General features: G+C 40.3%; 1 long non-coding RNA gene across 1 annotated transcript in view; it reads left to right on the forward strand.

Annotated features, from left to right (window-relative positions):
* Positions 1 to 21550, forward strand: part of LOC146863209 (uncharacterized) — a 396751-nt gene that overhangs the window by 15274 nt on the left and 359927 nt on the right. The window contains exon 2 of the long non-coding RNA XR_014978570.1: positions 11409 to 11564. This is a non-coding gene — a long non-coding RNA (uncharacterized LOC146863209). The remainder of the gene's footprint in view (positions 1 to 11408; positions 11565 to 21550) is intronic.

Raw genomic sequence — 21550 nt, forward strand, 5'->3', positions numbered from 1 at the left:
TGGAGATGTATGTAGACCTAAGAGTCAATGAGTGGGTATGTAGTTATTGGTATTGGAGTATCTATGGTTTTCAAAATGGCCGTCTGAAATTTTGAGTCGGTGTATCAAAGGTTATATTAGGGTGTGAGAAGATGCACTAATTTATCACATGGATGACGTCATCAGTGATGTCATCAGTGATGTAATTTGAGATGTCATCAGTGATGTCATCAGTGATGTCACTGACCATGTCATGAGTGATGTAATATGTGACGTCATCAGCAGTGCATTGCGGGGCGCGAGTTATAGTTAGCTGAACTAACTATAACGGGGAAATTTCTAGGGTTTTGTATGAGGGAAATGTCCAGCTAACTATAATGCCCCTGAAACCTATGGTTTTTTCAGTGAATTTCTAAGGTTTTTTAAATGCCAATTCCTAACTATAATGCCCCTGAAACCTTTGTTTTTTTCAGCGAATTGCAAAGGTTTTTTAAATGCCAATTCCTAGCTGTAACGTGCATGAAACCTATGGTTTTTTCAGTGAATTTCAAAGGTTTTTTAAATGCTAATTCCTATCTATAACTTATCTCTAAAGATATCATGTTTAATGATTTTTATTGGATTTCTATATTTTTCAAATTCAGTGTGTCAATTTCATTAATTGTTTTTTTGAAATTCTTTTTATCACCATTTTTTAAACTTATTTTTTCAATTAATTCTTTTAAAAATTAATAAAATATTATTTGTTTTTATTGGGTTTTTCCCAATTTTTTTAATAATTTTAAAAATATTTTTTTAACTATATGTTCAAAACTTTATTTTATATATATTTTTCCCATGTTTTTGGATCCGCGCACCCTATGGGCACCGTTCTCGATCCCTACACGATAGCATCCGCGCATGGTATGCGTTGGGTACGTGTTTAGTGCGCGATCGCAATGCGACCGGTACACGACTCCCAGCCTATACGCGACATGTTCAATGTACGAACACAACATTTACGCGCTTCCGCGATGCGTCATCTGCGTCTATGACACAGTAGGTGCGTGGATTCTGCGAAATATTTAACATTTAAAAAATCATATATATGTATTTCATGTGAATATTAATTGAAGACAAACTCTAAACTAGTCTTAAAAGTAATATATTTTTACAGCTAATCCTATATTTTTTTTTAATTCAATTTCGCGGATGCGTGCTGGGTGCGTGATGCATAAGCGCAGGGTGCGCGGATCCCATGTGACCTGCAAAAAAAGAGATTTGATTGGTTCATTACACTTCCTGTTCTAACTATTGAAAGACCCCACCCAATTCAATCATTCTTCTTTCACCTTCTTTGGAGGAGCATCTCTTTGCAGAGAAGAATATTTTTTAGACTAAGTTTACACTTAGCTCTAACTTTTTTCAACTAAAAATGGCTTCAGGACAGCAGGCATCACCTGCATCTCCTCATTCATCTGAGGGAGAATTTTTGGAGGAGACACCACGCCCACAACGTTTTTCTTCAGTGGTGTGGAAAGTTTTTACTTTTCCGGAGGGGCAAACAAAGACCAATGCCACCTTGGTCACGTGCAAGATTTGCAAAAGAGTGCTGTTGCGAGGTGATCCTAACAAGAAATACTCGTGCGGCACGGCAAGTATGATGACCCTTCATCCGAACAATCTTGCACGAGAAGAGTGCAAACGGATGAGAAACACTCCTGCTCCTGCGCCTTCTACCTCATCGCAGCCGAGCACTTCAAGAGTGCGTCCATCAGCCCAAAACTTGGACATCCATCCTCAATTTCAATTTTTAAAAGTGCTCTGCACTAAGTGCAATGCGACTTTGTGCTACGGTGAGCAGTCGATCGATCTCATCTGCCGCCGGCAAGAAAGTCACATTTGCTCGTTTTTATATTTGTTCCCTGAAGTTCATTGTTTGGTTCCTCCTGTTTTGTTTTTTTGGGGGGGTTTTTCCAGAAAAAACAAAAAAATCACAAAATTGTTAGAAAACCCCCAAAAAAATATAAAAGAAGAAAGAAGAAAAAAAAAGTTCTTCTAAGAACTAACTTTCCTGGTTTAAAAAAAGAGCTAAATTTATTTGTTAGTGTGTGAAAGTTTAGATGAATGTATGTGTAGTACGTAATTGACTGAATGAATGCATTAATAGCGTATGGTGAATGTATAAGTGCAGAACAATGAGGAAGTGCTGCAGCATCACACAGTAACCTCTTTAACTGCAGTGTGCTGTAGTACTTCCGAAGCACAGGGATGCAACATATGTACATAAATATGTTGCAAATCTATGCTTCTCTCTGCACGGCTGCTTAAACTGCAGCCATGTGGTGACACAGGCACCCTTGCACCATAGTGCAAGGATTTCTGTGTCATGTGCTGTTTGTTTTTCTACAGGAAGACACACCTTCCTGTACAAAAACAATGAGAAAATGCATTTTTCTCCTTCAATGTATGCTGAACATTTCAGCATGCATTGAAGATATAAAAATGTGGAGAAATGAAAACAATTCTCCCTGTTGTGCTTTCCTACACCAATTTTAGAATGGTGCAGCATTCACACACGTATCGAAATTTATGATTTCTGATAAATCTAGACATGTGTCTTGTTCTCTGAGCATTCAGTGCAATCATGCACAACAACACTTATAGAACACCCTTTCAACGCAAAGTGGTGTGCATAATGAGGTTGTATTTACATGGAGTATAAAAAGGGCACAGAGTGCCTTTTCCTCTCTTTGTAAATATGAAAGAGTGTTTTGCGCAATAACTATGTTACAAAAAGTGACATATTTCCGGTTTTAAAATTCCTTGCGAATGATAGAAGGTAAGCACAGAGTTTTGTCTGCAAAGATGTTCAAAGAAGAATGATTGAAATGATTGCGGTCCTTCAATAGGTACAATGGGAAATATTATGATCCCCTCAAATCTCTTTTTTTGCAGGTCACATGATATCTGATTATAGTCAGATTTCAAAACTACATAGGTATCAACAGAGTGTTTTTTGAAACGTGTTTCAACTTTGTAGCTTCTTGCAGACCTCCTCATTCTGCATATTGAGACTTAGTTAAACTTACCTTCACACACAGCATAATTTCCACAAAGTAATTTGTTTGCCTTTTTTGCTGTTCTCAGAATATATTGAATTTCACTAGAAATAGTGATTTCAATCGTACTCATCACTTAACAGCGGGCAAAAAAAAAACAATCAGAAAGATTGTTAAAAAAAAACCAACATGCTATTCTCAGTAAAATACCAGAAGATACAAATCACACATATATAAAATGCTTATGGCTAACAACATTTTATAAGTTTAACTTACAAAAACTGTAAATGTTGCCGCTTTAAAATATTCACCGAATCTGAGGATGAATTTTGGAGAAGGCACCACGCCCACAACGTTTTTCTTCAGTGGTGTGGAAATTTTTTACTTTTCCCGAGGGGCAAACAAAGACCAATGCCACCTTGGTCAAGTGCAAGATTTGCAAAAGAGTGCTGTTGCGAGGGGATCCTAACAAGAAATACTCGTGCGGGACGGCAAGTATGATGAAACACCTAAGCACCCTTCATCCGAACAATCTTGCACGAGAAGAGTGCAAACGGATGAGAAACACTCCTGCTCCTGCGCCTTTCTGAGTTTCATTTCTCTTTCTTTTTTTTTCTGGCATGACTTCTCTATTTTAACGTTGAATAACAGTATCTGTAAAAAAGAATCACAAATAAATGTATATTAATAACTTTCAAATGTATACTATTCCATTACTGTACAAACACATTTTATATAAAAACTGACTAAGAAACTATAGCCCTGAACCACAAGTGTGATGATGGTTAAAACACTACATGCTTAGTGCATACTACTTTGAAGCAGTTCATGCCCTAAAGCCTACCTCACTAAAAGACTACATGCTAACTGACTGAATGATTACAGTAATATAAGGAGACACACTGGGTGAGTAACAGGGTGTATGCTAGAAGTGTATGAATACTGACTGGGGAATTGAAGGTGTGAAAGACAACTGTGTAGGTGGTTAAGAGAACTGCATACATAGTGGATAGGTGTTTGAAGCAGTCCATGTGCTAAGGCCTGGCTCACTGCATGAGTACTTGGGTACTGACTGAATGATTAGAGTACAGCAAGGAGAGTGCCTGGGTGAATTTATAAGTGGTTGGCTTTTGGCACAGTGAATGGATTAGTACTTGGTACTGAATGGTTCACTAGAGGAGTGCAAAGGGAGTGACAGGATGTTTGCTGGACTGTATGGATTCTGACTAGGGAATTGAAGGTGTGAAAGACAAGTGTAAAGTATGTTAGAAAACTGCATGCATACTGCATAGACATTTGAAGCAGTCTATGTGGTAATGTATGGTTCACACCATGAGTACTTGGAAACTGACTAATTCTTGAGACTACTGCTAGGACAGTGCCTGGGTAAAACTTTTCAATTTTCAGTTCTGGCACAGTGAAGAGAATAGTACATGGTACTGCACTTTAGTGTCAAACCCTGACTCATTTTATCAATGCATAAGCAAAGACTAGCTTCTAATGCTACTAAAACTTGAGAACATGACCGGTTTTAAAACAGTTATCTGTCAGCAAATACACGATGTTACCAAATGCTTCTCTCACAATCCTTACCCAAATGCACACAGACTCACAGTGTGATTTTAGACAAGCAACACTATCCTAGAAGTTTACCAAAACTAATTCACTAGTCTAGAAGAGGTAAGGGTACTGCACACAATCTACGGGCCCGATTCACAGAACTAACTTAAGACGAAATCCTAAACTTAGTACCATTTTCGTATTCACAGAAGGCACTTACTCATTTTCGTATTCACAGAAGACACTTACTCACTTCGGTATTCACAGAAGTTAGGAGTCCTAACTTTAGGACTCCTAAATGCCTTCTGTGAATACCGAAAGTCTTAAAATTAGGATTATTCTCAGTTTAGGAGTCTTAAAGTTAGGACTCCTAACTTTACTACTACTAAACTGAGAAAAATCCTAATTTTAAGTCTTTCGGTGGTCACAGAAGGCATTTAGGAGTCCTACAGTTAGGAGTCCTAACTTTACTACTACTAAATTAGGAAAAATCCTAATTTTAAGACTTTCGGTATTCACAGAAGGCATTTAGGAGTCCTAAAGTTAGGAGTCCTAACTATACTACTATTAAACTGAGAAAAATCCAAATTTTAAGGCTTTCGGTACTCACCGAAGTCATTTAGGAGTCCTAAAGTTAGGAGTCCTAACTTTACTACTATTAAACTGAGAAAAATCCAAATTTTAAGGCTTTCGGTACTCACCGAAGGCATTTAGGAGTCCTAAAGTTAGGAGTCCTAACTTTACTACTACTAAATTGAGAAAAATCCTAATTTTAAGACTTTCGGTATTCACAGAAGGCATTTAGGAGTCCTAAAGTTAGGAGTCCTAACTATACTACTACTAAACTGAGAAAAAAACTAATTTTAAGGCTTTCGGTATTCACAGAAGGCATTTAGGAGTCCTAAAGTTAGGACTCCTAACTTCTGTGAATACCGAAATGAGTAAGTGCCTTCTGTGAATACCAAAATGAGTAAGTGCCTTCTGTGAATACCAAAATGGTAGTAAGTTTAGGACTTTGTCTTAAGTTAGTTCTGCGAATCGGGCCCTACATATTTAAGTACAGCACATTAGTGTCAAAGCATTACTCATTTTATCAATGCATAAGCAAAGACTGGCTTCTAATGATACTAAAACTTGACAACATGACAGGTTTTAAAACAGTTATCTGTTAGCAAATACACGATGTTACCAAATGCTTCTCTCACAGTGATTCCCAAATGCACACAGACTCACAGTGTGATTCTAGACAACAACCACTATACCTAGGAGTTTACCAAAACTCATTCACTAATGTGGAAGTGGTAAGGGAACTGCACACAATCTACATATTTCAGGACTGCACTTTTGTGTCAAAGCCTAACTCATTTAATCAACGCATAAGCAAAGACTGGCTTCTAATGCTACTAAAACTTGACAACATGACAGGTTTTAAAAGAGTTATCTGTCAGAAAATACACAATGTTACCAAATGCTTCTCTCACAGTGGTTCCCAAATGCACACAGACTCCCAGTGTGATTCTAGACAGGCAACACTATCCCTAGGAGTTTACCAAAACTCATTCACTACAGTGGAAGTGGTAAGGGAACTGCACACAATCTACATATTTCAGGACTGCACTTTTGTGTCAAAGCCTGACTCATTTAATCAAAGCATAAGCAAAAACTGCCTACTAATGCTACTAAAACTTGACAACAAGACAGGTTTTAAAACAGTTATCTGTCAGCAAATACACGATGTTACCACATGCTTCTCTCACAGTTGTTCCCAAATGCACACAGACTCACAGTGTGATTCTAGACAAGCAACACTATCCCTAGCAGCTTACCCAAACTCATTCACTACTGTGCAAGGGGTAAGGAGACTACACACAATCTACATATTAAAGTACAGCACATTAGTGTCAAAGCATGACTAATTTTATCAATGCATAAGCAAAGACTGGCTTCTAATGCTTCTAAAACTTGACAACATGACAGGTTTTAAAACAGTTATCTGTCAACAAATACCTGATGTTATCAAATGCTTCTCTCACAGTGCTTCCCAAATGCACACAGACTCAGTGTGATTCTAGACAACAACCACTATCCCTAGGAGTTTACCAAAACTCATTCACTACTGTGGAAGTGGTAAGGGAACTGCACACACTCTACATATTTCAGAACTGCACTTTTGTGTCAAAGCCTAACTCATTTAATCAAAGCATAAGCAAAAACTGCCTTCTAATGCTACTAAAACTTGACAATAAGACAGATTTTAAAACAGTTATCTGTCAGCAAATGCACGATGTTACCAAATGCTTCTCTCACAGTGGTTCCCAAATGCACACACACTCACAGTGTGATTCTAGACAAGCAACACTATCCCTAGCAGCTTACCAAAACTCATTCACTACTGTGCAAATGGTAAGGAGACTACACACAATCTACATATTAAAGTACAGCACATTAGTGTCAAAGCATGACTAATTTTATCAGTACATAAGCAAAGACTGGCTTCTAATGCTACTAAAACTTGACAACATGACAGGTTTTAAAACAGTTATCTGTCAGCAAATACACAATGTTACCAAATGCTTCTCTCACAGTGGTTCCCAAATGAACACATACTCACTGTGTGATTCTAGACAAACAACACTATCCCTCATCTAGAAGGGGCACTACATTTTGGTATAGAAACATAACTCATTTCACAAATTCATAAACAATGACTGGTTTCTAATTCTACCAAAATATAAAAACAGCACAGTTATCTGTCTGCAAACACATGAAAAACACAAATGCTTATCACAGAATGGTTTCTACATGCACACACACTGTCAATAAGATTGTAGAGAAAAAAAGTACTCCCTACACTTTAGCAGGAGATATACATTAGTCTGATTAAAATCAAAATAGTCTACATACATTCCCTCACAATTAAATAACTCACCTTTCAAGTTGTTTTGTAGATTAAGAAGTATATCAGTCACACACCAGATATCAGTCACACACCAGATTTTCTTATACAGAATCTCTGCACTGTGCACCTCTCAGCAAAACCAAAGAATGGCAAAGTTTCCCTTTCATTTTCCACACATATACATGTAAACATCAAATCACATTCCTTCACACATAAATTCAAAAGCAAACACACATTTCTATTGGTTAAACATTTCAACCCTTTCCAAATGACATAAATTTGAACCCTTCCCCCAATCTGCCTTCTGCCTGTTACCATAGAAACAGGTCATGGAACACTGTACTGAGCACACAGGTCACAAGTTCAGCACACAATGTTGCTAATCAAGACAGCAAGTGTGCTTAACTTTTCAACATATCAGCTTATCATATATAATGTTCCTTACAATCAGTTTTTGTTAACCAATAAGAATCATGCGTTTAAAAAAACAGAAATATACACCCTACCTTTCAGTGTAGAAGGTTGTCAAACAACCAATGATTTCTTGTCTTTTTTCAAAAAATTTTCCCTTGGATCCACGCACCCAACGCAAGAGAATCCGTACACCCAACGCAATAGGATGCGCGCACCCTGCGCGCATTTCGGCGCTTTTTTTTTTGTTTTAAAAAAGGGGGCCCCAGGAGGTCCTTCTGGGACCCCCTAAGCACCTCTAGAGGGTCAGAGTATTTCCACTCTGCCCCCTTTATATGTTTTACACACTTATTTCCCTTGCTTCTTCAGCCTCGCTTCTACCGAGGCAGAAAATGGCCGCCAACAGTTCCTGGTTTTGAATGTAGACAGACACTCGACAGCCAGTTAGCATTCAGCGCGTGATCGGGAGGGTGCGCGCTCGGTTTGGGGAGGGTACACTTACGGTGCGGGTAGGGTGCTGCCAGGCAATGTGGCCAACCTCATGTGGGTGCCCAACCCCCCTACCTTGCCCAGCCAAAGGCCGTGCTCTGCGTGGGGTTGGGTGCAGGGCTTGACCTGTAGCCAGGCCTTTTGCCCAAGAACAACGGGCACCTAACTTCCCACCACACCCAGCAAGCCTGCGGCCAGGCCCTGCACCTAACCCCCTGTGGCAGGTTTGACTATGTCATGTACTGGCTTTGTCAAAGGCTCAAAATTCCAAATTTACTTTGTGAAGGGGTCAACGCATCAGCATATATAAAGCAGACCAATTGTATTTGTCAAAAACTCACCAGTCACTATATTCAACAGTATATTTAATACATTTACACACTGTAGTGTTTAATATTTGTGATTGTCTCAATTAATTGTTAATGAAGCATTAAAAACAAGCATAGCGAATAGGTCTCGCCTTTGGGACCTTATAAGTGTTTAGCCATGCAACAGTTGATGTTGTTGCACCAAGGATATTGTGCTGGATAACTTCAGCACAATATCCTTGGTGCAACAACATCAACTGTTGCATGGCTAAACACTTATAAGGTACATGGTTTAGCCATACAACAGGTGATGTTGTTGCACCAGGGATATTGTGCTGCAAAACTAAATACTTATATACACTTGGAATTGGGAATGGCAATAGGCCTCGTATTGGCAAGAATTGTAGCTATTGACATTGTAAATTGCAATGTCTTTTACCCATGTGTTATGGTTTGGGGTGGACCCAGGTATACTAGCTGAACAAATTCAGAGCTTATAAGCAAGTTTGCTGAACAAGATGCTTTAGGAAGCATATAAGCCCATGCACATCTCAAACAATTATAAGACCAGGGAAAACATTTTTAGATACTCTACTGTCCGGGTGAAGAAAACGCACAGCTTTAGAAACGTTAACATATCACAGTAGTTTTATGATTGCTGATTTCACACACCTTATTGATAGGAAATAGTGCCATTATCTGGTGGAAGGGTTTACTGGCCAGAAAGACTTCAGTACCATGGAAACATTCAATATGTTTTAAAACAAAACTCAGACAATGCAACAACCAGGCAGGTCAGTGTGATTGCTGAGGAGAGGGAGAGTTATCCTACTAATCTAGCAGCTTGTATTCAAGTATGAAGGAAAGATCAGTAAGAAGTATTTGATCTTATCAAATAGAAATTGTTAATGATGGGGGGGCGTGGCTAGGCGCCCGAGGGGAATGGCGGCGCCGGAGTAGAGCTCCGTCCGAGCCGGAGTTCACTGGCGGTTTAGCGCGTCTCACGCGACCTTTGTAGGGGAGCCCCGGCAGTCTTAATGTGACGGACATGCCCTGAGCCCTTTTCTGCTGCCGTAATGGTCTTCTTGTCGGCGCTGCTGTCCCTTTTGGCCCCGGTCGCGGCTCCGTAACTGCCGCGACCGCCATTTTGTTTTTTTTACATTGCTGAAATCCTCTCAGCAGCGTGTTTAGCGCGCTTTCAAGTCCTGGATGTTTCTGCGGACCTGCGTTGACCACAATACTATGGATGATACAGATGCCACAGCCAAGTATCTTCAGGTGATTTTTCCTTGACTCCTACGGCTTTTTTAATAATTAATGGGCACTTTTTCTTCTCCTCAGACCTGGCAACCATTTTGAGACTTTACTCTGCTCTCCTGACTCTTGGTATTTTTGTTCTTTCTGGCCTGGCATATTTTTTCGCCGACTCTTTTTAGCTACCTCTTTTTTATTTTTATTATATTTTTCACGCTCTTTTGCTCCTGTGAGGTGCCTGTTTCGTCTTCAGTCTTCCGGTGTGCCCCCAGTAACCTGCTTTTCAGAGCCGATTTGATGGCTGACTGCTTCAGCAAGGTCCATAAGCGCAATTATATCAAAAACTCCAGGCTTTTCGCGGAATTAGCCCATTTAGAAGCTTCCCAGTCTCTACCTCCCAGTGAGATGACGTCACATATGGATGCCTCTTCACAGCCTTCAACGAAAGCGATGCCTAAGAGGTTGAAAAAAGATCCACCTTCGCCTCCCAAGTCCTCTTCGACCATCTCGATGGAGTTACTCCTTGAAGAAATACGAGCCTTGCGCCCTTTTATGGAGGAGCCAACGCTAAATTGCAGGTTCTTGCTGACAACTGGGCCTCAATGGATGAAAGAGTGTCGTCGGTGGAGCGTGATGTCTCTTCTCTTCAGGATTCTGCAGCCAAAGTCACCCATCTACAGGCGCAAGTCTCATCTCTCCAGAAGCAGATGGAGGACTTGGAAAATCGAAATAGGCGCAACAATCTTCGCCTTTATGGCCTGGTGGAAGGATGTGAGGGGAGTGACCCCATCAATTTTTTCAAGTCATTTCTTCCCAAGCTTAACACTTACCCGAAGATCCACCGCTCAATATCCAGCATGCTCACAGGCTTGGAAGAGCTTCCTCTTCTCCATCCACACCAACGAAACCCAGAGGTGTAATAATGTATTTTCTGGAGTATACAGATCTGCTGAAAGTTCTTTCAGCAGCCAGAGCCTCTCCTCGCCTCACATGGTCGGGTTCCAATCTGTTCTTTATGCATGATTACGCCAGAGCCACTGCAAACCGACGTAAGGCCTTTTTGGACATGAGACCTGACCTTCGCTCCATTGGTGCCCGATACGGACTCTTCCACCCCTGCTTATTTAAAGTCACTTACAATAATAAAACCACGACATATGAGGAGCCTACACGACTTCGAAGTTTCTTGAACACTTGCAGCCAGTCTGACATGGAGCTCTCTGGGCCTTCATCTTTTCTCCCACCGTGACTTTGTCCGAAGTTGTACTATGCTGTTCCAGTTTTCAGTTGTTGCTGATTTTTTCTAACTCAATTGCTCCTTGACTTGTGTGTGTTCTTGATGAGTTTATACTTTTTATAGATATGTTTGTTAATTACGTCATAATTTCCTGGTTCGCCCTATCTTTTGCTTGTCTAATGTTATGTCGTTTGCCGTTGCCTAACCTTGTTATTTTTCTTCCCTCGCAGCCCAATGTTTTGCGTTCCGCCTTGTTCCTCTGGTCGGACGTCTCGCTGACCCCGTGTGTCCTGCCTTCTCCAGTTGGCCCTACCTCCCTCCCCTCGTCTCCACGTACGTTTTTGCATGTTCCTGTTCCTGAACGTAACTCTCCTAATTTACCCCTTGTAAGTATTCTTCATATCCTTTACGATATGTCTGTTCTTGTTCTGTTTTTATTGTCCTTGACTTTTCGCTTCTCATCTTCAGGTTTTTTGGTGTCATCACCGTTTTTACGACCTTTTTCCTCTTTTCTCTCTCTTTCCCCTTTTCTCCTCACCTTTCATTGTTTTCCTCGGTCATGCTTCATTCTCATTATATACTTCATTCCCTTATCACTTCACCTCTCCTATGACTTACAGTTACTTTCTTTTCCTTTTGGCCGTTCTCTTTTCCATTTTATTTTTTCATTGGTCTCTTTGCGCATGTTCTGTTTTCTCTTTTATTGGACCTTTATTATTACTATTTCCGGATTTTTTCGTGTCATTTCACTGATCTTAGCAACACCTTGGTTTTCTTCTATCTTTATGGCATTTCTCAGTCTTCTCTTCCTCTGACTGCTTCTGTCCATTTCATTTCTTCTCTATTCTTTTTCTTTCTTTCTTTTTCCTACGTCTTTTATTTTTCATGAGGCTTTCTCTCAATGTTTTATTCCCTCTTTGTGTTATTCTCTCAATAATTTTTAATGTCAGTGCGTATTGTATCCTGGAATGTTAAAGGTCTTCATTCTCCCATTAAGAGGCAAAAAATTATTTCTCATTTAGCCAAATTAAATGTAGACATTGCCTTCTTGCAAGAAACACATTTGTCTGATGTTGAAGCTGCTAAGCTCAAGAGGGGTTGGGTTGGTGATGTTTTTTCTGCCCCTGGGGATGGTAAAAGGAATGGTGTGGCTGTGTTAGTTCGCAAATCTCTTTCTCACTGTCTCTTGTCTTCTGAGTCAGATCCCGAGGGCAGATGGTTGTATGTCAAACTTTCCTCGAAAGGTATTCCCATCTCCCTTTTCAACATTTACGCACCTACTGGTGGTGACCCCGCCTTTTGGCGCGCAATAGCTTCCCGTATTTCTGAATACACTGACGATAACTTTATTATGGCAGGAGACTGCAACTTACCCCATGACCCCTTTTTGGATAGACATTCCAAAGCATCCTATGTCCCTAATAAGTCTCACAAGTTGTTCATTCAGGCAATCTCCCAGCACATCTCGTTGATGCCTGGCGTTTGTGCAATCCCACTACTAAAGAGTTTACTTTTTACTCTCCATCCCATCACTCCCAGTCCCGCATTGATTATATTTTTCTTTCTCATCATATCTCTCAGTCCCTCACTCACGCCGATATCGGCCCCATTTTGTTTTCTGACCATGCCCCTGTTCTGGTTAACATTGATATTTTACCCAAGCCCACTAGGCCAAAGCGATGGCGCTTTAATAACACTCTCCTTCTTGATTCCAAATTTACTACCTCCTTTGTTGAATTTACCACAGAATTTTTTGCTATTAATGATACGCCCGACATGCCCAAACATATCATCTGGGACGCTTACAAAGCTGCAGCTAGGGGTTTCATCATTGATTTTGTGGCTAGGAAACGTAAAGCCGCTCGTAAGCGTACCAGCGATCTCCTCCTTACGATTAAAAAACTGGAGCACTCCTTTTATACCTCCCATTCGCAGGAAAGTTTGACTACTCTTATTGAAGCTAAGATGCAATTTAACAAACAATCCACTGATGATGCTTCGTTATATCTGTTGAAATCTAGTTCAAAATTTTATGGGGGTAGAAACAGAGCGGGGAAGGTTCTAGCCAACTATTTAAAAGTTAAGCAACACAAACTGAATATTGAGTCTGTTTTTGATGCAATTCTGTTTTAAAGCACACAGATGTTGATATTCTAGAAGAATTTTCTCGCTTTTATGCTACGCTTTATTCTTCTGAAACTCACCCTACTCCCCAATCCCTTGCTAACTTCTTCTCCAGTATTCAAGCTCCCCCTAATTTTCCTGTTGATTTATCCACTCTTGAAATTCCCATTTCCAGCTCCGATCTATACACTGCGCTTCAGTCACTTAAGAAGGATAAGGCTCCGGGTCCGGATGGATTTACAGTTGAATTTTATTTGCAATTCTCTAAATTACTACTACCCAAATTACACTCTCTTATTGATTCTTTTGTCCTCAGTGGTACTTCTTCTGGCACTTTTTCAGACATATGCATAATACCCAAAGAAGGGAAAGATACCCAGTATTGCAAGAATTATAGACCAATCTCTTTAGTCAATATTGATTACAAGATATACGCTAAATCCCTTGCCATAAGACTAGACCCCTTTCTCCCTGAATTATTGGGCCCAGAGCAGTCTGGTTTTGTTAAGGGTCGTTTTATCTCAGACAATACCAGACTTCTGTTTAATGTCCTGTCCAAATCCCCACGATTTCAAGATTCACTAGTAGCAATTGCTTTAGACGCAGAAAAAGCGTTTGACAGAGTAGAGTGAACTTTTCTTTTCTCCGCCCTCCGATGGTTTGGGTTTGGTCCTAATTTTATCTCCTTTGTTTCTCTCCTGTACTCCAACCCCAGAGCGGCGGTTTGTGCTAATGGACTAATCTCTTCTTTCTTCAACTTAGGTAGAGGAGTTCGTCAGGGCTGTCCTCTTTCCCCTTTCCTTTTTAATTTGGCCTTAGAACCTTTCCTCTCAAGACTTCGCCAAAATCCTAATCTGCATGGTTTTCAATGCTCTCAGACAAACATTAAACTTGCTGCCTACGCGGATGATATCCTTCTCTTTATTTCCAACACTGCCATTTCCATTCCCGCATTTCTAACTGAAGTCCATGAGTACTCACAAATTTCCGGTTATAAATTGAACAACGACAAATGTGAAATCTTACCCCTCACAAAATTCACCTTCAAACCTGATTTTGTTGCGTCCAATTTTACTTGGAATGCCTCGCATATCAAATATCTTGGTTTACATATTACACCCTCCCTTTCAGGCACTGTCTCACTATGCCTTAGCAAGTGTACCCAGAGACTGTCTGACCTTACTTCCAGGTGGCACCCACATTACCTTTCTTGGTGGGGTCGCCTCGACACAATTAAAATGATGCTCTCCCCAATAGTTCTTTACACTATTTCCAACATTCCAATTCCAGCTAATTTTTTTAGGGGAATCAATACTATTCTCTCATCTTTCCTCTGGTCAGGCAAAAAAGCGCGTATGTCCTTGTGCAGACTACGACTCCCCAAATCAGAGGGTGGGGTTAATTTTCCAGATTTCCCCACTTACCACAAAGCTTTCCTTCTGCGACAAGCTTCTCTTTGGCTGCGAGAGCCTACTGATTCTCCCCCTTTGTGGCTTGTTATTGAGCGTCTTTCTCTATCCCCTTTTACTTTCGCTGAATATCTCTCATTTTCTCGTAAACCCCAGCTCACCTCCACTCCCATTCATAAATTCACCACCAAGCTTCTTCTTTCCACTTCCCCAAACCCTCCTCTTTCTGTAGCCGATTTTCTCAATACCACCATTTGGTACAACAACAGCATTCTCATTAACCACAAGCCCTTTTATTGGAAATCTTGGAGACAAAAAGGTCTGATCTGGGTATCTCACCTCTTTTCTGGCTCTGACTTCTTATCTTTTTCTGTTCTTTCCCATAACTTCAACCTCCCCTCCTCCTTTTCCCATAAGTACCTCACGTTAAAAAATGCAGTAATGTTCACCTATGTCCAACTTTCCAACTCTCCCGTCCAGCCTGATCCTCCCAATCCCGCTCTACGCCTCCATTCCTTGCTTCGCACTCACAATACTGCATCATTAATCTACCGCTCGTTTCATAAGACTCTCACCCCCAGACCGAAATCCACGGTAGAGGAACAGTGGGAATCTGATCTTGATATTTCCTGGCCCATCTCTCTCTGGGATAAGGTGTGGACCAAAATTCGCAAATCATCCAGGGCTGCCTCTCTTACGCAAACCCTTTTCTTTATTTATAATAGACTTCTCTTTTCACCCCATATGTTGAATAAGAGGTTTCCTTCAATTCCTGATCATTGCTGGTCCTGCTCAACACCCAAGGCTACTCTTTTTCACATGCTTTTTTCATGTACCGCTGTGAACAATTTTTGGAAACAAGTTTGGGCTCAGATTAATGCCATATTTCACACTGCATTTCCCTTTTCCTTTGTCAATGTTTTTTTAGGAAGTCTCTCTTCCTGCTGGGTAGATGTTGATTTTAATGTGCAAATTGTTGATTTGTTGCTAGCTGTTGCATTCCAGCAAATTACTGTAAATTGGAAAGATTCTGCTAATATCTCTTTCAGAGCATGGTGGTACAATGTATGCCATAATCACAGACTAGATACCGTTCTTATATATCCCCTTAATCTGGCTAAAAAACGACAGGACCTTTGGTTACCTGTGACTTTGTACCTTGATATTTGTGCTAAGCGCTCGTCCCATTTGCCTCCCTTTCAGCAGGAGGTCCCCAAGCCTCCCTGATTGACCTTTTATGTTCCTTTGCATTTTCCGTAATTCATGTTATTGCATATTATTTCCAGTACTGATTTCTGTTGCATAGCCTCAATTATTTGTTATTTCTTAGTTTCATATTTAACTCCACAGACATGCTTATTCTATTTATTACATTGTTGTTATGTTTGAATCTTTCTTATGTATTGACACCTCTACTTCTTTAATAAAGATCTTTTGAACTTAAAAAATTGTTAATGATCTAGGTCTGAGATCATTTGAGGTTGTGTGTACATTTATTGTTGGGTGAAGGCTTTGAGATGGGTGGAGAGAAACATGGAAACGGTGTTGCAAACAAAGGGACAGGCTGCAGGGCGATACAGAAGATGCAATGCTAATAACAGATGGATATAAAATGTCAGGTGGGGTTAAAAAAACAATAAAACACACAAAATTAGTGTATGGAAGTCAACAGTGTGATCATAGGATGCAAGGTCGGAGACGGGTGCAGAGGGCGACAGAAAGCACGAGAATAAGCAGAATCACAATGTAGCTTACATTACAGGAAGACTTGGGGGTGGGGAAGGAGAGAGGCAGCAGATTGTGGTTCAGTAATGCAGAGAAAAAAGAAGCCTAAAGCCAGCTAGAACAGAGAAAGTTAAGCGCGATATGGGGCGAGTAAGAAGTAAATGTGTACAGTACTCGGAACTAAAGAGGAGGGATGAATAAAGTACTGAAGAGAACAAGAAGAATGTTTAGGCAAAGGCAGAAATGTGGGGAGGACTTTGGACCGGAATGCATAAAATGAAGGGGGAACAGGTGATAGTGGAGGACATAGAGAAGAAAGAGTAGAGGGAACAAATGGTACGTACATCTGTTTTGTGGGGATAAACAACACAGCTGAAAAGTGGGTATGACGAGAAAGCAATTCTAGCGGGTGTGGATTGAAGCAAAGACTACCTAAGGAGAGAAGGGGAGACATGTAAAGGTGAGCTAGCAGGTACTAGGATAGGGATGTATATGTAATATAAACTAAGATGGCCTAAAAGGAAGGGATACAATAATGTGGAATGAAGGGTAGGGTGAAGAGAAAATCATAGAATGGTAAGGGGCAGAGAAAAGGGTAATGTGCGAGGTACAACACAGGTTACACATGCTAGTTAGAGTAACTGGTAAAGGTGAAACCAGAGGAATGGGTTAGGATGCAATAGTGTCGGGCAAAAGGTACTGGTAGAAAGGAAACAGATTGTTTTAGGCAAAGAAAATTTGGTGCAGAGAAACGATGGGCTGCAAAAGAAAGTTTGGTGTGTCTTTGAACACGGGTCGAATAAAGCAAAGATTACCAATCGAACGAAACGGGTTTAGAGACACAGGAAATAATGGCGCTCAAAGGGTGAACGTATAAAGTTCAATTGCACAAGGTATTTGCGAAAGGTGCAAACTGTAGGGGAAAACCCTAAAGCCCCTAAATTGGTGCAGGAAAACCTAACACTCAGTGGAAAGTAATACAAAACAGTGCACACAATTCATATTACGTATGGTAAGTAAATTTCAGGCAAAAACAGGATGGATCCATCGAAGATATCAATTCTTCTTTATTGAGAAATTCAAAGAACAGCCAGCCGACACGTTTTTCATCAGAGAGATAATCTCTGAATCTCCAGGGCTGGAGAGATACAAAAATCATGACTAAAAACAGAGTCTTAAGACACAAAATGTATACATGTAGATCAATACCAAAAGCCCCAATCTAGTGCATAACCTTCACAGCAAAAAAAGACCAAAAGGAACAAAATTGTGGCCAAGGACAAATGAATTAAACCTAGTGTGTACATCATATTGCAGGGTTATTGCTCGGTAGCTACCTAATGAGAACATTAGAAATGGAGCACATCACAGTGTGATCGGGTTAATCTCCACGTGAAAAAGCCATCACCCATATCGCATACCGGAATTTGAAAATTCAAAAGAAAAGAGAAGAAATTATAACCAAGAAACACCCTTTGTGAAACACACATCCAACCTAACCGTGACAAGAATCAGATGAAAGGATGAAGTGAAGACAAAACAGATCCAGTCGGTACCTGTACAAAATATCCACCGGGAAAATCTGGGATCAAGGCTCAATCGCGAGCGGAAATCTGAGTTTAGCGCACGAAAACGAGTATTTGTAGAGCACCAGTCACTAAGGTACAGCACTGGAATAAAGTACATATAATATAATATGATAAAACATATCAAAACCAGGTCAGGACAACGTATTAAAGAAAATATACAGCCAAGCAAACTGTTCGCATCAATATGCAGACTGTAGTACAAACAGAAGAAACTATCAACAATTAGTCTCGTCTCACCTCTTAATATTACGAGGTGACTGGGCAGACTCGCATCTCTGCAAATAAAAAGTTCACAGGGTATGTAGCAAGTCACAATCTAAATATGAGAGGGCAATGCCACCTAAGAGAAACAAGATAAAATATTAAAACACACTGAAGGTGGAGAAAAGGGGGCCATCATGAGTAACCAATAGTCGGAACACCCAAGAGTGAAAACCAACGGGTATACTCACTGAGGTTAGTTAAACCGCATGACGCACCGGGGGAGACACGTGTGTTGTGTCAAACACACCCCTGGGAACTATAAAGAAAAAAGGGCACAACGAACAAAATTCAAAATTTAGAACGTATTCCTCATAAAACTCCCTAAATAGGGAAAATAAGATCACCATTCTCTCAAAGTCAACGCAAGACGTTAATCTAGCTGCACACTTACTGGACGGATGGCGGAGTGTGTTCCGACTATTCCAATGAATTCTCGTGCAGCGAACGGCGTCCCGGAAGTGCTCATATACTTCCGTATTGTGAAAAGAAACCACTAAAACGAGTCGTTTCGGAAAGGGGAAACTCGACGTCCAAACGTCACAAATACGTGACGTGGCGTCCTATTCTGGAACGGCTCAATAGCCAACATAGAGAGGAGACAACGACCCACCCCGGAAAAGTTAACATAGTCTTCTAGTGTGCCATAATTATGAGTATTAACACCGGTATCAGAATAATTCCAAAATCTACATTCCGAGTACAAAGCTCTGTATTTCAAACCTGATCGAGTAAAATAATATTAATATTGGTGAAAAAAGTTATCTTAAAAATTATTCTAAATACAACAATATGTTAGTCCACAAACAATAATCAAAACGTAATACCGCGCCACGCCCTTAATAGGGTGGTTGTCAAGAGAAAAGGATATATTAAGACATAATAATGTCAGAGAGAGAGAGCGGAAAGGAAAATAAGATGAGCAAGAGATTCGCAGCAAAGCGAAAACAAAGGTACAGATAGACATATCATAGTTCCAAAACCTGATAGCAGCCCAATTGTAGATATATTACACAAATTCAAGATCATATAACATTAGAACAAATTGTCTGTCATAGAAATAAGTTACATTCTAAAGATTAGTCAGAATGTAGGTAGTGTTCGGACAAGGCAAAACAAAGTACACAGCAGTATACAGAATGGTAAGGCATAGGTTAACAACACAATATAATAGTCATCATAGAACTGAAGATCAAGCATGGAGTGCATAGTGACATAATTTTGTACAGTTTCAAATAGATGGTAAATTAGCAAGATTGACCGATCAGAACATTTGGAGATCAAATAACCAACATCTCATGCAGATATAACAACGAATGTCACTGTTTACCAAAGTCACATGTACAGATATAACAGAGGTGTGACGGCTATCTTCACATACATTTAGTTGCCCAAAAAATATTGTATCTCAGAATCCACGTTGAGCCAATGTTCTACTGTATGTAAGCGCATGATCCACATAGCTTCAGTTCTTCTAAGGTGTAGTTCTCTATTGCCACCTCTCGGGTTCAGGTTTACAGTATCAATCCCAAAAAAGCTAAAAGTTTTATGTGGACCCTGAGTACTACATGACGCAGCGTGTATCGCAACTGGATATCTGACATCCTGCTGATATAAGGCTCTCACATGTTCCCCAATTCTCTCTTTCAATGGTCTGATCGTGCTACCAACATACTGTTTACCACAAACACATTCAATAACATAAATTACAAATCTTGTCATGCAACTAATGTTCGATCTGATTGAGTAAGATTTCTGGTTGTAACCATTGAACGTTTTGGTGTTGCACTTGGCCCATTTGCACATTGTGCAGCACCCACATTTGTAGAAACCTAAGGTGCGTGGTTTGAGCCAAGTGACAGTATGATTCGATCTTGGAACTGTGGGGCTGAGTCTAGATCGTAGTGTCTTGCCACGTTTAAAAGTAATCTGAGGCCGATTAGTTAGAAAACCAGCCAGAGATTTGTCAGCTTGCAAAATACCCCAATGTTTGTTGAGGCTCTTTCTCAAGATGTTACTGAGATCGTTGAAATCAGTAATCAGACGGGGCACAGGGTCTGTAGTACAGGGCTTGTTCTTATGCCGTAGAGTATCATCTCTCTTCATATGGAAGATCCGATTTTCAGCTCGTTTGAGACATTCAGATGAGTAACCCCTATCTCTGAATCTAGATTTCATATCATTGATGTATTTATGAAATTCAGGTTCCTTGCTACAATTGCGTCTGGCTCTGATAAATTCACGATACGGAATAGATCTAATTTGATGGGCAGGGTGAGAGCTATCAGCATGAAACACAGAATTGCAAGACCTGCTTTTGCGGAACAAGTGACTATTTAGTTTATCATCTTTAACGTACAATTCAATGTCAAGGAAACTAATATTAGTGTAACTGGATTCCATGGTGAATTGCATGCCAAAATCGTTTGTATTCAGATGAAGGCAAAATTGGTCCAAATCTGACTGTGAACCAGACCATAGCAGAAGGCAGTCGTCTATATATCTGCCCCAAAAAATCACATGAGCAATCCAGAGGGCACCCTTAGTACCCCAAATCCAGTCTTTTTCCAGGCAGCCCATGAACAGATTTGCAAACGATGGGGAAAATTTAGACCCCATCGCAACTCCTCTTACTTGCTTGTACCAATGGTTCTCGAATAGAAAGACATTGTTGTCAAGAATTAGGTGCATCATGGTGATTAGCATTTCATTATGCATCCATTGTGCCGCCGGTCTATTGTTCAAGAACCTGGTCACTGCTCGTATGCCCAATTCAGGTTGTATATTAGTATATAAAGAAACAACATCTAGACTGGCAAGGATCATTCCAGGTTGCCATTGTACATCAGCCAAAAGGCTCAGAAAATGTTTAGAATCCTGGATATAAGAGGCCAGATTGCGTACCAAAGGACCCAAAAAGATGTCCACATATTCGGATAGTCTCTCAGTGGGGCTACCAATACCTGACACTATCGGTCTGCCCGGAGGAAAAGGTAGGCACTTGTGAATTTTGGGTAGAGTATATAGTACCGGAAATGTGGGTCTAAAGATTTTTAAATAGGTGTACTCATCATCGTCAAGGAGACCTTTGGAATGCCAATCTGTCAGGTGTTTATTGATAAGTATACTCAAAGGGCCAATAGGATTATGCTCCAATGGTAGGTAACAAGTCACATCACCAAGTTGGGACATGACCTCAAGATTGTATTCTGATTTGTTCATGAGGACTACGTTTATCAGTAGCCTCTGGAAGATTAAGTTCCC

Source organism: Triturus cristatus, chromosome 2_2 (genome assembly GCF_964204655.1).
Source record: "Triturus cristatus chromosome 2_2, aTriCri1.1, whole genome shotgun sequence".
NCBI classification, from domain to species: domain Eukaryota; kingdom Metazoa; phylum Chordata; class Amphibia; order Caudata; family Salamandridae; genus Triturus; species Triturus cristatus.